This window comes from Lolium rigidum, chromosome 4 (assembly GCF_022539505.1).
Source record: "Lolium rigidum isolate FL_2022 chromosome 4, APGP_CSIRO_Lrig_0.1, whole genome shotgun sequence".
In the NCBI taxonomy this organism is placed as follows: domain Eukaryota; kingdom Viridiplantae; phylum Streptophyta; class Magnoliopsida; order Poales; family Poaceae; genus Lolium; species Lolium rigidum.
The window spans coordinates 164,613,508-164,628,001 of record NC_061511.1 but is presented as its reverse complement, the minus strand read 5'-3'; the positions used below and the strand labels follow the sequence as shown (position 1 = coordinate 164,628,001).

General features: G+C 43.8%; 1 pseudogene; it reads right to left on the bottom strand.

Moving 5' to 3' along the window:
• Positions 1-548: 548 nt before the first annotated feature.
• LOC124647746 lies at positions 549-13,873 on the bottom strand (annotated as a pseudogene).
• Between the last annotated feature and the right edge of the window lie 621 nt (positions 13,874-14,494).

Here is a 14,494-nt window from a genome sequence, read left to right as displayed (position 1 = left end):
GCCTCCGCCTTCCGGGTAGCCGCGGTGCTGAGCACTTCGTGGGCACGTTTAGTAGTGGGGCTGGAGGAAGCACCCCTCTTCCTTTTGGAGGGACGCGGAGCCTCGGGGACTTCCGCGTCCGATGCGGCCTCCGGGTCAGGGTTGCTCGCGTGAGGAACCCGGATAAGAGTTCCGAGTTCGCTCTCTTCAAGGGCTTCGAGCTACGTTACCCAGCCAACACTTAGACAAATTTGAAATTGAAAGGGAATCAACAGTTCAGTCGAGGAAACGTACCGCGGTTCCGGAGCCGTTGGTGTGGATGTCCTTGTTGCACACATGAATTTTGAGGTCACGCGGAATCTTGATCAGCACCCGGAGCCGTCTGTCCAAGGCGTCGGCGGATAGATTGTCCTTGGAGGTGCGCATGGTATCCTCGCGGCCTGTGTACTGGAACAGCAGGCGGTCCCGATGTTGCAGAGGCTGGATCCGCTTAGTAAACCAGGACATGGTCAGGTCTTTCCCCGACAAGCCCTCGTCCGTAAGCTTGTGGATCCGCCTAATCGCCCGAGTCAGTTGAGGTGACTCGGAGAGATGGGGACACTGAGTCCAGGCGGGAGTCTCGCTGGGGGGCCGTCCTTGAAGTCAGGTAGCACCTTTGGAGATGCTGGATCCGACACGTCCTTCAGGTAGAAGAAGTTGTCGGACCAGTACCGCACATATTCATGGCGATCTGTGTGCGGGTACGAGCGCCCGGGGCGGAGCTTGAAGGTGACGCCATCGCAAGTGGCCAGTGTAGAAGTCTGAGAAACTTTCTCCTTTTTGACGAAGAAGTAATATTGGAAGAGGGGGAGATCCGGGGCTATCCGGAGGTGACCTTCACACAACGTTGTGTGGTTGCTGATGGCCAGGATGCTGTTCGGAGCAATGCGATGAGGCTGGAGCTCATACGCCTTCAGGATTTCCGAGAAGAAATCGCTGGGCGGGAAAGAGAATCCGCGCTCAACGAGCGCTTTGGTCACTACCCACTCTCCGCCTTCGGGCGCGGGGTTCTGTTCGCCGGAGATCGTCCGCTAGGATCCAGGTTTTATAAAACCCTCCGCCTCGAGGTTGCGGAGCTCGGTCTCCGTGGTGAAGCAGGGCCACCACTTCCCTTTGGCTTCGTTATCTCGTTTGCGAGCCTTTGGTTTTTTAACGACAACTTCTTCCGCCTTCTTCTCCATCTGTTCTGCCCCCGCGGTTTCTTCCGAGTTGGCAGACGTCCCTTCAATGTTTTTGTCGGAATCTTTTCAGGGCTCCAGCTGAACATGGATGAATGGGGGAGGGGCGGAGGAGATTGGTGTTGCCGCGATCGGCTCGGTGGTGGGAGGCGGAGTCGAAGAAGACATCTACAAAAGCAATGAGCGAAGGCGACTGAAACTTAGTCGGATCCAATGTAACAAATACCCTGTTCATCCCTACCAGCTACGGCGAGAAGTTAAAGGTTTGAGAACTTACCGGAATGGCTTCCACGATGGTCGGAGTCACCGGCGGCGAGGTTTCGTTGCGGTGGCTCGCCGAACTTAAGAACACGAAGAACAGTTCGCGGCGGCGAAACGGCTCCGGCGAGACTCCGGCGAAACTCCGGTGAACTCCGGAACGGCGGAGGGGAAGCTCGGAGGCGGCGCTGTGCGAGAGGTGAAAACGGGGGCGAATGGGGTGAACGGGGTGAACGGCGGATATTTATAGGCTGAGGGGAGGAGATTCGTGCTCCGCATCCTATGGTCGGAACGCAAGCGTCGCACCGTTGGATGATCGACACGTGTCAAAAACCCTAACGGTAAAAATGGCTAAGGATAAGTTACCGCTCAAATCGTCCGAAAATGGTGCCAAGATTGCCGGAACCGTTTGAAATCTTTGTAGGTTCCGGGTAGCAGTTTGAAAAGCTGAGAACTCTTGTCCACGCAAGGGAGTAACTCGGAGACATGTTGCAATGACACTGTCGAAGGATGAAGACCCACGGGATGAAGATATTTTCCAACTAAGAGTTGGGAACGAAGAAAAATGTGAAGTTGGAGTTCTTCAAGTTTTTCCGTGTTACCAAGATTGCCGGAAGACATGAAGGGTTAGGCAAGGCGGAAACAAGGGAGGAATCTCGGAGAACTCTGGGGGCTACTGTTGTGGGTATACTTCATGGGTGTACCATCGACAATGCCTAGATCCGGCAAGCCCGGGTGGCCCACAGATGGTGGTGTGGCATGTGGCCCATCGGGCGTCCCAGTTGCTGTTGATCATGAAGGATGAAGTCCGGCCAGGATAAGGAAGCCGGATCCTAACCGACCTTCGGAGGAGGCCGGATCCATGAAGGCCCATAAGGGACCCGGATCCAGTACGACGTAGATGGAAGGCGGATCCTTGACGTACACGGCAAGATATTGTACCGTAGTTAGGCAACCTGTAATCCGGCTAGGACTCTCCCTGTAAACCCTAGATCCGTGCGCCTTTATAAGCCGGATCCCGGGAGCCCTAGAGGCACAACCACAACTCATTGTAACAACGCGAAAGCGCCCAGATAATTCCAGACAAGCAGCAGTAGGTCTTGCCATCGTGCAGGTGTTCCGAAGCTGGGTAAAACACGTACCACCGTCCCGTGTGCACTCCGCCCTATGGCCCCTACTTCTTCTCCCCCTCGTGAGGATCCCTCCTTCGAGGTACCGTCGAATAGGCAACGACATACATAGTTCAAATACTTTGCGCCAGCCATGTACCAAGCACGAGCCTCATCCTTGATGTTCGCGATGACCATGTTCGCGGTGGATTGGTGGTCGCGGAAAACTCTAGCATTGCGTTCCTTCCAAATTTACCAAGAGATAAGCATGATGAGGGATGCCATTGCTTTCCTATATTGCATCTTGCCAAGGCGATATTTGTCCACCACACATCAACGGAAGTCTCGTCATCCCAAGACTCCATAGTTCTCTCTTGGATGCCACACCAAGAAAGGATCTCTCTCCATATTCTCTTGGTAAATCTACATTTTTACATGAGATGCTCCATTGTCTCTTGGATTTGATTGTGGAGGGGCCAATTACCACAATTTTCTCATCCCCTAAGTTGAAGTCTATCCACCATTCACACTCAATTTTGCATAATCAACCAAGAAAATAATTTACATTTAAGGTATATACACCATCACATCAAAGTATTTATTTTCAGTAAACAAAGGATCGTTCTAAGGGACACGAGATGTGGGAGGAAACCGTATCAGAAAAATCCACTCCCTCCAATCCATAATTACTATCATGTTTTTTTCAAGCATCGGCAACAAACGTTGTCCATTTTTCACTAAGATTAAGCAAAGGGTTTTAGACGCGGCCTCGCCGCCCGCTCATAGCTCCATGGCTACTCCTTGTGATAGGCTGCTGGCGATGCCTTGCAATCAAAGTTCGTGTGTTTCGTTCCAGCCATATGCGTCTCATCCCTGCAATTGCCATTTTGATGACTTCTTTCCTCGCTTAATCTTCTAGGCGCATGTAGTGGTTCGTTGGTTTGGGCAACTTTGGTTGTTGGTCGTGTTGTGTCGTGATTGTTGGGCGGCGTTGGCCGTGACGCGGTCTAGAGAGTCTATGCCCCGCCTTCTCACCATTCTTGGGTTGAGGTTGGGCAAGGCGAGTTTGTCGTTGTTGTAGGAGTGTGTGCATTGTAAGCCAAAAGGTATGTGTGGGGTTGTAGCCATTCTATATCGTTTCTTGTCAGCTTAATACAGTGACGCGCACTCCGTTGTGGGTTCTCGAAAAAAAATTACTTATTTCCTTTTTTTTTCTTGGGTTGGCTGATTAACATTCTATATGGTATATTGGTGTGTCTGAAAGTTCATTCCTACCGATTCATCCGGTTGTTGGTTTCCATATTTCAGTTGACGGGTCATTGTGGCCATGTGCCGATCGACACGAGATCGACCATCATGCGGCTTACACTTCACAATTTTCCAGAACCCGGTAGCTAGGTCCTCCGTCTACCTTGATGCGATGGAGGTAGCTAGGTCGCTACGTCGTCCAATCACGAGACCAAAAACTTACTAAAATTCCCGCATGCAACACGACCCAACTTATATACAAATGCATCTTACGTAAGAAAAAAAAAGCCGCATGAGTGGCCGCGTGCGTTAGCTATTATAGCTTTTTCTTTGTGGCTCGTGTTCCTTTTGTTTTTTTGGTGGCGCGTGACCGAGCGGGGGGGATCCGGGACTGGATCCTCTGACTTGAAGAAGCCAAGTTAGGTAAGCTACATTTCCGTAACTTTCCTTCTTTCAAACTATATTGTTTAAGCCAGAATAACTAGAATACAATTTCATAATACAAATTTATGTTATGTATTTAGAGTAATTACATAGAAGCAAAATTATGGTGTAACAAAATTTAGTTTAATTTTTTTATATCTACAGTAATTACCCACAGTAATTCATTGCAGTAATTAATAGGGTAATTAAACTACAATTCCCTGACTTTGCTTCTATCTTTTGCCTGATTTGCCTCCTCAACGTTAGAGGATCCGGCTCCGGGGGATCCAGCCGAAAGGAGGTCTTGACCTGTCCGGTCGTGTGGCCTGTGAAATCGGGGCATATGCGACCCTCGCGTGCATGCCTCGTAGTGTGCGTGGTGGTTGCCTTACATATGGTCCAGAAGTTACTTAATCTGACTAATCAGAGAAGTGTGATTAGTCTGCCAGCAGCAACTGGCTCAAGTTGCAGCCGCGTTTCGCAAAAATAGAAAAAAAAAGTTGCAGCCGCGTTGCCCGCGGCCAAGAGCCCAAGGTATGCCTTTCCGCGCGACTCTTGGACCTTGACGATGCACGTGCCCTCTAGCACATTTCTAGAGCCAACCAAGAGGAGTATTGTATCGCCACACTTGAGCACCAAGTACTATTTGAGTTTGTACATTGGAAATTCGCAAAAAAGAATGAAGTTTGTACACATAGGATGTACACATAGGCACCGACCATCCCATCTTGTTTCAGTTTTCGTTTTCCGAACGAGGATTCCTTCTTGTTCATAGGAAGATTCTGGGATCCGCCTCATTTGTGGCTGCAAATCCCCATCCATGGCAGCAAATCTCCATGAAAATGTCAACGCATGCATGCAGCATTTTGGGGCACATTTTGGAGCACCCCATGGAAACATATGCAGCGTTGAAGCAACTCTTGCAATATTATTGTCATATGTTCGCAGCAACACACAGGATAAAACTTGCTTAAAGAGCTCGCATGCAACATGTCCCGACTTATACGTGTGTGCGTGTGTCGCGTGAGACCTTTTTTTTTTTGACAATCAATACCCCATATATTTATAGCAACAAATAGTACATGGTAGAGATACATGAACTGACTCTAACGATTACAACATAAAGTCTAAAAGATAGTAACAAATCTTCGAGGTCTTCAATTTCTTTCTTCTTCCAGAATATAATCTTGTACTCTTCTGAAGGTAGCCAAAGATAGATAATAAACCATAGACCTGTAGATACCGATGAAAGTTCTCCCATAATTTTTTGAGCCGCAATACCAAGGCTGCATGCACGCAAGCAACCATTAAAGCAGTCATACAACATCGGGAAGAATACCAACACCAGTATGTCAGGGAATAATAACCGACTAGCTTTATAATCATCGATGGAGAGCCGAGAGTACGAATCACCATTGTCGAGGACGTAGCAGCCGGGACAAAAACTGCGAGGATAATCCTCCTCGCGGCAACAACGACAAAAGCTCCAAAATCGATCTGGCGAAGCAAGATCCGAATGCCCATACCTAGAAAATTGTGATTGTTCAACACCACCATTGACGTCCGGAAGAAGATCTCGTCGCCGAACGAAAGACCGAAGATCACTTATTGCAGACGATGTCATCTTCATTGAGGGGAAACCAACAAGAAGACAGCTACCAAAATTCTAACATAATCTAATGAAAACAATACTTTTATTCGAAACTCCACGCATAGATCGGGTTTCCCATTCCTCCCGACACTGACGAAACCGACCAAAAGAGGGGGAACTAATCTATGAAGGAGGATAAACTGGAGACGGCTAGGATTGAGGTGTCGCCTGAGACCTGAGTGGCCGCGTGCGCTAGCTTTTTGTTTCTGGCTCGCGTTCGGCGGCGCGTGACCGGGCAGCGGATCCAGCCGAAGAGCTTCTGGTCCACCGGTCCTGGTGTTTCGTGTGGGATCAAGGCGAGCTAGTTTAATCCAGCATGTGCCCCTCGTGCACGCATGCTCTCGTGGTGTGCTTGGCGGTTTTGCCTAATTGGTTCAGCGGTTACCTAATCTGGTTGGTCAGAGATACGTGATTTGTCAGTCAGCAGCAACTAGTCCAAGTTGCAGCCAGGACGAGCGTTGACGATGCCCGTGCCCTCTTGCACATTTCTGGAGCCAACTGAGAGGAGTATTGTACTCTCGCCCCCCAACTCCTAGTATTTGAGTTTGTGAACTGGAGCATGGTCAATTGGTCATGGACATGCGCACTTGGCGTATAATAATGCAAGTTTGCCTTGTTTACTCGTTGTGCCCTTGCATGAAACCTCGTCCAGGGTTTCTACCATGATTTCACATATGCCAAAGAGCGCAAGCAATTGTCTTCCTTTACAGGTTTGACAAAACTACACAACACAGTTAAGCACTCACGCTAATTGAGGGCCGGTGGAATTAAGGGAAGTTGAGCTAGCTACATTCCCAAGTAAGACACGTGCTCACTCCGTCCGCGAATGAGTGTACGTTTTTCATTTTTAAAAGTTTTTTTAATTTGACTAAAATTTTACATAAAAATAGCAACATATGTGATATCAAACTACTATATTATTAAACTACATGTCAATATGAATCTAGCCATATTAATTTTATGTTATAAATATTGTTACTTTTTCCTAGAAAGTTGGTCAAAGTTAATTAAATTTAACTTAAGACATATCTTAACGTACACTTATATGTGGACGGAGGGAGTACTTATCAACTCTACGATCGATCAAGAAAACTAGGTTGGTTAAGTTGCAGCAAGTTAAACAACAATAGAGCCAACTGCTAGGTATAGGTTATTGTCATGCCATATGTAGCTAGCTTTATAGCCAGCATGTATAATAGTTAGCTACCAAAATATATAGATCCTTTTTTCTAAAATAATTTGCTTAACTTTTTTTAGATACATATGTATCTATAATTAGAATGTGTATATATAATTTCGTATCTAGACAAAGTTGATCAAATTATCTTAGGACGGTGGGAGTACAATAAAACCTAGTTAGCAGATTCTAATATAAGGATTTAAATATTATATTTATACTTAGTTGTATCAGAGAGAAGGTAAATGAGCTCTTATGCAAGAACCAACTCTAGCACGTGCTCCTAAGCACTTTGTGAGAGTGAGAAGTGGACCATATATTAGTAAAATAGTACATCTTTCTACCTAGATATTGTACATATTGACTATAAAATTAGCTATAGATGACATGGCAAAGGTCTTACAACCATCTGTTGGCTATACTATTGAAATGCTCTTACATGAAAACCCTCTTCTCTTTTCTTCTCTCATCTCTGACTCATCGATTTTTTTTTCTAATTCTTATAACTTACTTACATCAGTCTATTGTACTTGCTCTTGCTCTTAGGTTGTACGTATTTGGGAGTACTATATACTCACTCCTTTCTGATTTAGTCTACATCATAGAAAAATAGACAAACCAGTATTACATGTATTAGTGGTACTTCAGTCAATTAAAGTTACATTGAAAGTAATGATATCCAAAAAAAAGAGCATAACTGCTTTGCTTTCTATATCGTTGTTCATTATAAAACTGAAATACAGACTAATTCAGAACTTTTTTCAACAAATATAGAGTTCAGAACAGCTCTTCTTGGTCCATGCATATGTGGTTGAGCGAGCCCTCCCAAAAACTTAATGAGGAATCTAGGCTACCAGATTTTTTTTATTAAAATCTCTTAAGCTTGTCGCACTTTCAGTCATTGCACTATGTGATCAACCGACGACATTCCCTACCGCTGAATGAATATATATATGTAAAGGCTCTTGACTTTTTATGTTGTGAACTACTCCTTATGTTTCATAATATTTGTTGCAGATTTATTTAGATACATATGTATCTAGACGTGTTTTAATATGTAAATATACGTGCGAATGGAGAGAAATCTGCAGAGAAATCTGCGATACTTAGAACTGAGGTTGTAGTGTTTAACTTCTTAATTAAAGCAACGCATCTTTTGCTTTCTAAACTCATACTCTCTCATACTCAAAATATGATACATATAAATTTTTAGTAAAAGTTAATTTTTTTAAGGCTTTATCAACTATATTGAAAACATTTACATTTATAATCTTAAAACAATATATTAAAGTTTGACATTGGCAAAAGCTATATGCATCTTGTTTTAGCAAGGAGCGAGTATATTTTGCAGCTGATTTTATTCATAAGGAATAAGCCGTGTATATTAAGAACTATGGCAGCCAAAATTGAGAAGAATGTCATATCATTTGTCTAATAGCTTTGCGCTTCACTTGGTAAACGACGACACATCGTTCACTAGTGAAAATATGGCCTTTTGCACCGGTTTTTAAGGGCCATATGCACCGGATGGCCAACCGGTGCAAACCATCCGGTGCAAACCCCCCCCCCCTTTTGCACCGGTTCCCTTACGAACCGGTGCTAAAGGGGTCACCACGTGGCCGGCTGTGGGGCGCTCGGCGGGGGAGCTTTTGCACCGGTTCGTAATACGAACCGGTGCAAAAGGATTGTGCTGCGGCAGCATTTTAGTGCCCTTCCCTGCCGCGGCGGACTCGCCGCGGCAGGGAATTGTACTAAAACGCTGCCGCGGCAGGAATTGTACTAAAACGCTGCCGCGGCGAGACTCTGCCCCATTCGAAACACGGTATAATATTAATGCGGACAATTCAAATATATATAGGAAACCATTATATTACATATATATATCGATCAAAGTGACACACGTTCATGCATATATATATATATATATATATATATATATATATATATATATATATATATATCGACGCGGATTTTCTACCTAGGGTGATAGCTATGCACGTTGTAACTATCGTTGGATCTTTTGCAGTGATTCGTGCAATCCAAACGGCCGTCAGCCGCAGCCGTTACCCCAATCCATCCTCCCATTTCTTTGGCCGTTGCGAAGACATGACAGTTCACTGTCTAATGCATGGCAGGACATGCCAGTCACTCGTGGAGTGCGGCATGGTTTTGTTTTTGAAGCTTATTGACGTGAAGCTTCGCGAAAATATCCTATCCGCTCCCGCTGGCTTTTCAGTTCCGTTGTTCAGACATGAAGGACCAAGAATTTATTAGGGCTAAAAGGCGGCTCACCCCACAGTAACGAAAACGGCTTTAATTATCACGAAGTTAGGACTTTTGAGAAAAATAAATATTCATGTTAGATCTTGTCCATCTCCATCACCTCCACTATTTTAGTCCAATTAAAATACATAGTTTAAGATCAGCTAAAATCAGCTTTGGAACTAACAAAATCATCGGCTCTTCTTAATACAAACGTGATTTATTTTCTTTCACATTCAGTTTAACGTTTTCACAGTACTTGTCTCCAAATAAAGCAAACTAATTCCAAATGAGAGAGGGAATCATGCACGGGAATCATGCACATTTGATCCAATTTTTTTGAAGCCAGATCACAACAGACTCCAATTCAAGTTTTGTTTTCTAAAATAACTAGTCAAAGCAAAAAAAAAATCCATTCGAGATTATCAGAGTGAGAATATGGAAGAAAATAGACATCACGGTTTATAATTATTCAAATAAAAAAATGACAGCGAGCTTCCATAAGAAAAGTCTGGGGGACGATTGTCAACAAAGTTCTTTAATGTCCAATTTCATAGAGTAAAATAAACTCTGAAGCTCTTTCAAACGTGGAGCACATAGGGACTTATCAGATCATGGAGAAATCCTGATGTTAACATGGAAGGAAAACAGTACGTCAAATCGCTACACCTATGTTTTCTTCCCTGCTCAAAATGCTTTCGGCAGATAAAAAGAGAGAGAGAATAAATAGAAGATAAGAAGTGCATCCAATTGTTTGTCAGTAGTATATCAAGAAACATGATAGAGAGGCAGCACGGATTAGTGAAAAAAACGAATAAATCTTGAGCAGGCTGAAAATACATTCCCATCTAAAAAATCACATAACAATATTTGGTGTTATACCAGCATCCCCATAAAATAATCACAAGCAAAACTAGATCAAACATCTCCTCTCTTTTGAATGAACGGGAGATCTGGATCTAATGTTTAAAAAAACATGTGACCTGGTCGGGAACACAACATGATCCAGATCGGAAAAAAAAACAGTTGAAGAAAAACACGCGGCCAATCTCGCACGGGCCTCAGCACCGTCTTCTCCTTCATCAGGGATGGTCATGTGGAAGAAGGTGGGGGCGGGATCAAGGAGGGGCGCGGAGGTCGGCCGTCCCGTGGTCCGGTCGCGGCAGTGGTTGGCCGGTGCTGCGAGTTGGCGGCTCGTGGGAGGAAGGTTGGAGCCGAGATCCGGAGCGGCGCTGTGGCCTGGCCGTGGTCCGCGAAGAAGAGGCAGGAGTGGTGGGGATCGGGTGGGCTGAGAGCCTCGGGTGGGTGTGTTGTGCAGATCAGAAAAGAATGCAACAGGCTGATAAAAAAATTAAAAAAGAGGAGTTGTATCACGAAGGCACAACATCAGGAAATAAAAGAAAGAGCACAAGTCACAAATCAATAGAAGCAGCTATACATGGATTGGAGGAAGGATCGAGCATGGGGAGATCGCCGGCTACTCGCACAACCCGATCCAGATCAAGAAAAAAAGTGAAACAAGAAGGATTAAAGAAAGAACGACAGGCCTCCCTCAAACCGTGAACAAATCCAGATCGGGAGGAAAGAAGTGGAGCATAACTGATTAAAAAAGAACGACAGGCCGGCTGCTCACACAACCGCTACGGAAGAGTGACGGGCAGAGATCTAGATCGGGTGACGAGCGACGGGCCGGTCCTCCAGCTTCCGCCGAGGCAGTGCTCTGCCGTCCTAGAAGTTTATCTCCGCGCTGGCTTCCTCGCGCTTCGAGTTTGTGGCCATCCTCCAGGTGATGGTCCCGGGGCGGGGCAGGAGATGGTGGGCGACGGTGGAGAGAAAAGGGGGCGCGGAGGAGGAGCAGAGTGGAATCGGGCAAGTTGCTGCTGGACGTGTGGACGAGAGGTGAAAGTAGGTGGAAGGATAGCCTAACGGCGTTAAGTCCATCGACGGTCTGAAATGCTCTATAGGGATGATAAATGGTTGGATGAGTGTGCGTAGCTATTTCCCTAGGTAGCCCATTATTTCCCATATATATATATATATATATATATATATATATATATATATCAACGCGGATTTGCTACCATGGTGGCTAGCTATGCACCCACCATTAGCCATAGGATATAGTGTACAAGAAAATCAATGGATCAAGATTCCTATGTCTAGAAGTGGAGTGAGCTAACGGTTATATTAATGGGCGTTACAGCCGTTAGCTTGCTGGCCGAAATGGAATATTGTATTCTACAGTGTAGATTGAAGTGCAACTTCGACTGTAGTACAAAAATATATACATTTGATAATACACATGAGTTCTACATTTGTTTCTACACTTTCAGATAGGATTGGCTCTTTAGTTTGCATAGCTAATGTTACATTTAGCATGCACTACTTTATTCTAGACAAGAACTCACGACACTGCTGTTGAAGAACTTAGAAGAAGCAAAAAAAAGCTATACAGTGTAAATTCAATTGTTAAACGAACCTCTGTGTCGATGGATGTGGGCGGTCAGTCTAAAAGGTTTGTGTCTTACTTGTCTAAAGCTGGTCGATTGTTAATCTTAAAATAGTGTGTACTGGCTACCAGAAGACTTCTTGAATTATGGCACCTCGGAGGTACAGGTAAAGGAGGGATCTGGCCAAATACAAAGGCAAATCCCAGAATGGACCGTGTTTGCTCTCCAAAGCCGAGTTTTTTTTCTTCTGATTATTGGATTCCAGAGTTCGTGGGCTAATGTGCTCTTTCTGTGACATAAAAGTAGACCAGGTAGCATTCCCCCACAAAAAATATGTTATAATAGCAGGTAAATTTCATATACTATTGATAGGGATCTTAAGAGATGGTCAACAAAAGATGTCGTGCCAAACAAACAATTAAAAATACCCCAGAATAAGGAAAACTAATCACCATCGGCGTGATTCTAAATTTATATCAACGTTTATATCTGAGGCATGTCAAGAATCGATCCGTAAAATGGACCCCTCTATACGTTTTTCTTTATTAATACAAACTAATCTCAAGTAAATATGTCTACCCTTATTTATCCTGTGTGCAAAAGATACTTGACATTGAGTCATTAATCTTCCAAGTGATGACAAAAAATGAACAGATAATATTACCCTGTAAAAAGAAGTACAGATGATATGATAAACACGACAAAGTTTAGTATGTAGTAGCTCACAGATCCAACTGCTATTACATCACTATACGTAACCAAATGCATGTTGCAATGTGATGTGCTATAATCTATCATCTTGTCCTAGGCATAGAGGGGGAAAGGGGACCACAGAATGGAGCACATATCTTGCCTGAACAAACAACATAATATGTGCACGTTAGCAGATGTATCGGCAGCTCAGTACAAGCTAGAGTGTGCACAACTGCATATATGCCAGTTTCCTCTTGTCCAGCTGCTTGCTCTCAGTGCGCTCTAGGTCAACCGGAAGTCAGATCAAACAACACGTCCAAAGAAACTTCAGATCAAACAGAGAACATCTACCCTATGTGAGACAATTATGGTAAGCATGTAGGTCATCGATTTCTAGCCTTCAATGTCAGTGACAAATTCATAGAGGTCAGCTATGTGTAAACTGGTTCTTCCCAGACTTTGGTGTTCTTTTTGGGATCATCGCAGAGGGCAAGATCATCATCAAATTCTTTCATTGTCGTCACAAATGTCCTTGCTCCTTGCATGATTAACCTTTCCGCCATGAATAGCTGGTAGTTGTTCTCGATTGTTGGCTTCAGTATGCTACTGAAGTTAGATGAGTATGACTTGTACCTGCCACAAATAATACCGGAAACACAGATTAATCTTTGACGGTTGTCACTGGAAACTACATGCACATTGTGTAACCAAACATAGCATCGCTAGTGGTCAAGAACATATTTATATGTGAGAGATAAAAGCATGCCATAGATAAAATCATGATAATTCCAGACAGGGAGGTAGATTACTTAAGCACTACAGCTCCTAGTTGAATCACTTAAGAATGCTCAGTTTCTGAAGCAGCTGGAAACAAAAGAATAGTATCATATCCTTAGCCTTGGTTGTTTGGTCAATTGAACAGTCAAACAAAGATTACTCGGTTGTGCTAAACTGTTTGCAGAAACAATTCTAACTGTGATCATAGCCAAGATCCTGAACTGTGATGCAAGAAGAGCAATTTTCACAAGGTGTTAGCTTTACCTGTCTGATAGAGGTGCGAAGAATCCAGACGTCCTTTCATTTGAAGCAATGAAAAGAGTACGACCTTTAGGAATCCACCTTGCAATCCTTTTCTTGATGAATTCAGGACGGGTATCTCTGTCCAGATGAGAGGATGGAGGCTCCTCTCAACACCAAATCTATCCTTCCTATTCTTCAGTAGGTCACCCCGTCTTACATGAATAGCATCATAATCACCTATTATCTCTTTGCAGATGAAGAAACGAGTCTTGTGTTACAGAAATTTGGGCAGGGATAAATGTGTGTACTTGCTACCGAAAAGAGAAACGGTGTTGTGGATAGTCATACATGTCGATTTGTATTTTGTAGTGCTGTACAGTTTGCATAGCGGTATTTCTTACTTTGGAAGCTCAGCAGCATATGTATTACAAAGTGTATTGCAAGTAATGGTGTGGATTCAAAATTTGAAAAATATGCTCCTGGACAGCTGTGTGGGAGACGCCGTTAGCATGCTGCCATTTGCAAATTGTGATCTCAAGTGTACATGTGGTAAAGTATGCTGTATATCCAACAGCTGGTGGGGTGTGCAGAGCTAGCCACCATGGTAGCCCACTATTTTGGATATACATATATATATATATATATATATATATATATATATATATATAGGATAAATACTTCCTACCCCTGGGTGTAGTTACACCCATGTCTAATATACTACCATACGGAAGTATCTATGATACTTTATCGATTTGAGTATGTTCGTATACTATATCTAAGATACTCCAAATAAAGTTTTGTGAAAAAAATGCAAGTGAACTCATAGTTTGCACTATATATCCGAAATACATGCATATGTATACGTATAAAATGAGTCTACGTAAAAAAATGTACATACTGCCTGCAAAGTACTATATATACTTTCAAAATAGTTTTATATACTTCATACTACATGTACATACTATCCGGTATGATAGATACTCTCTAGATTATGAGAAACACGCGTG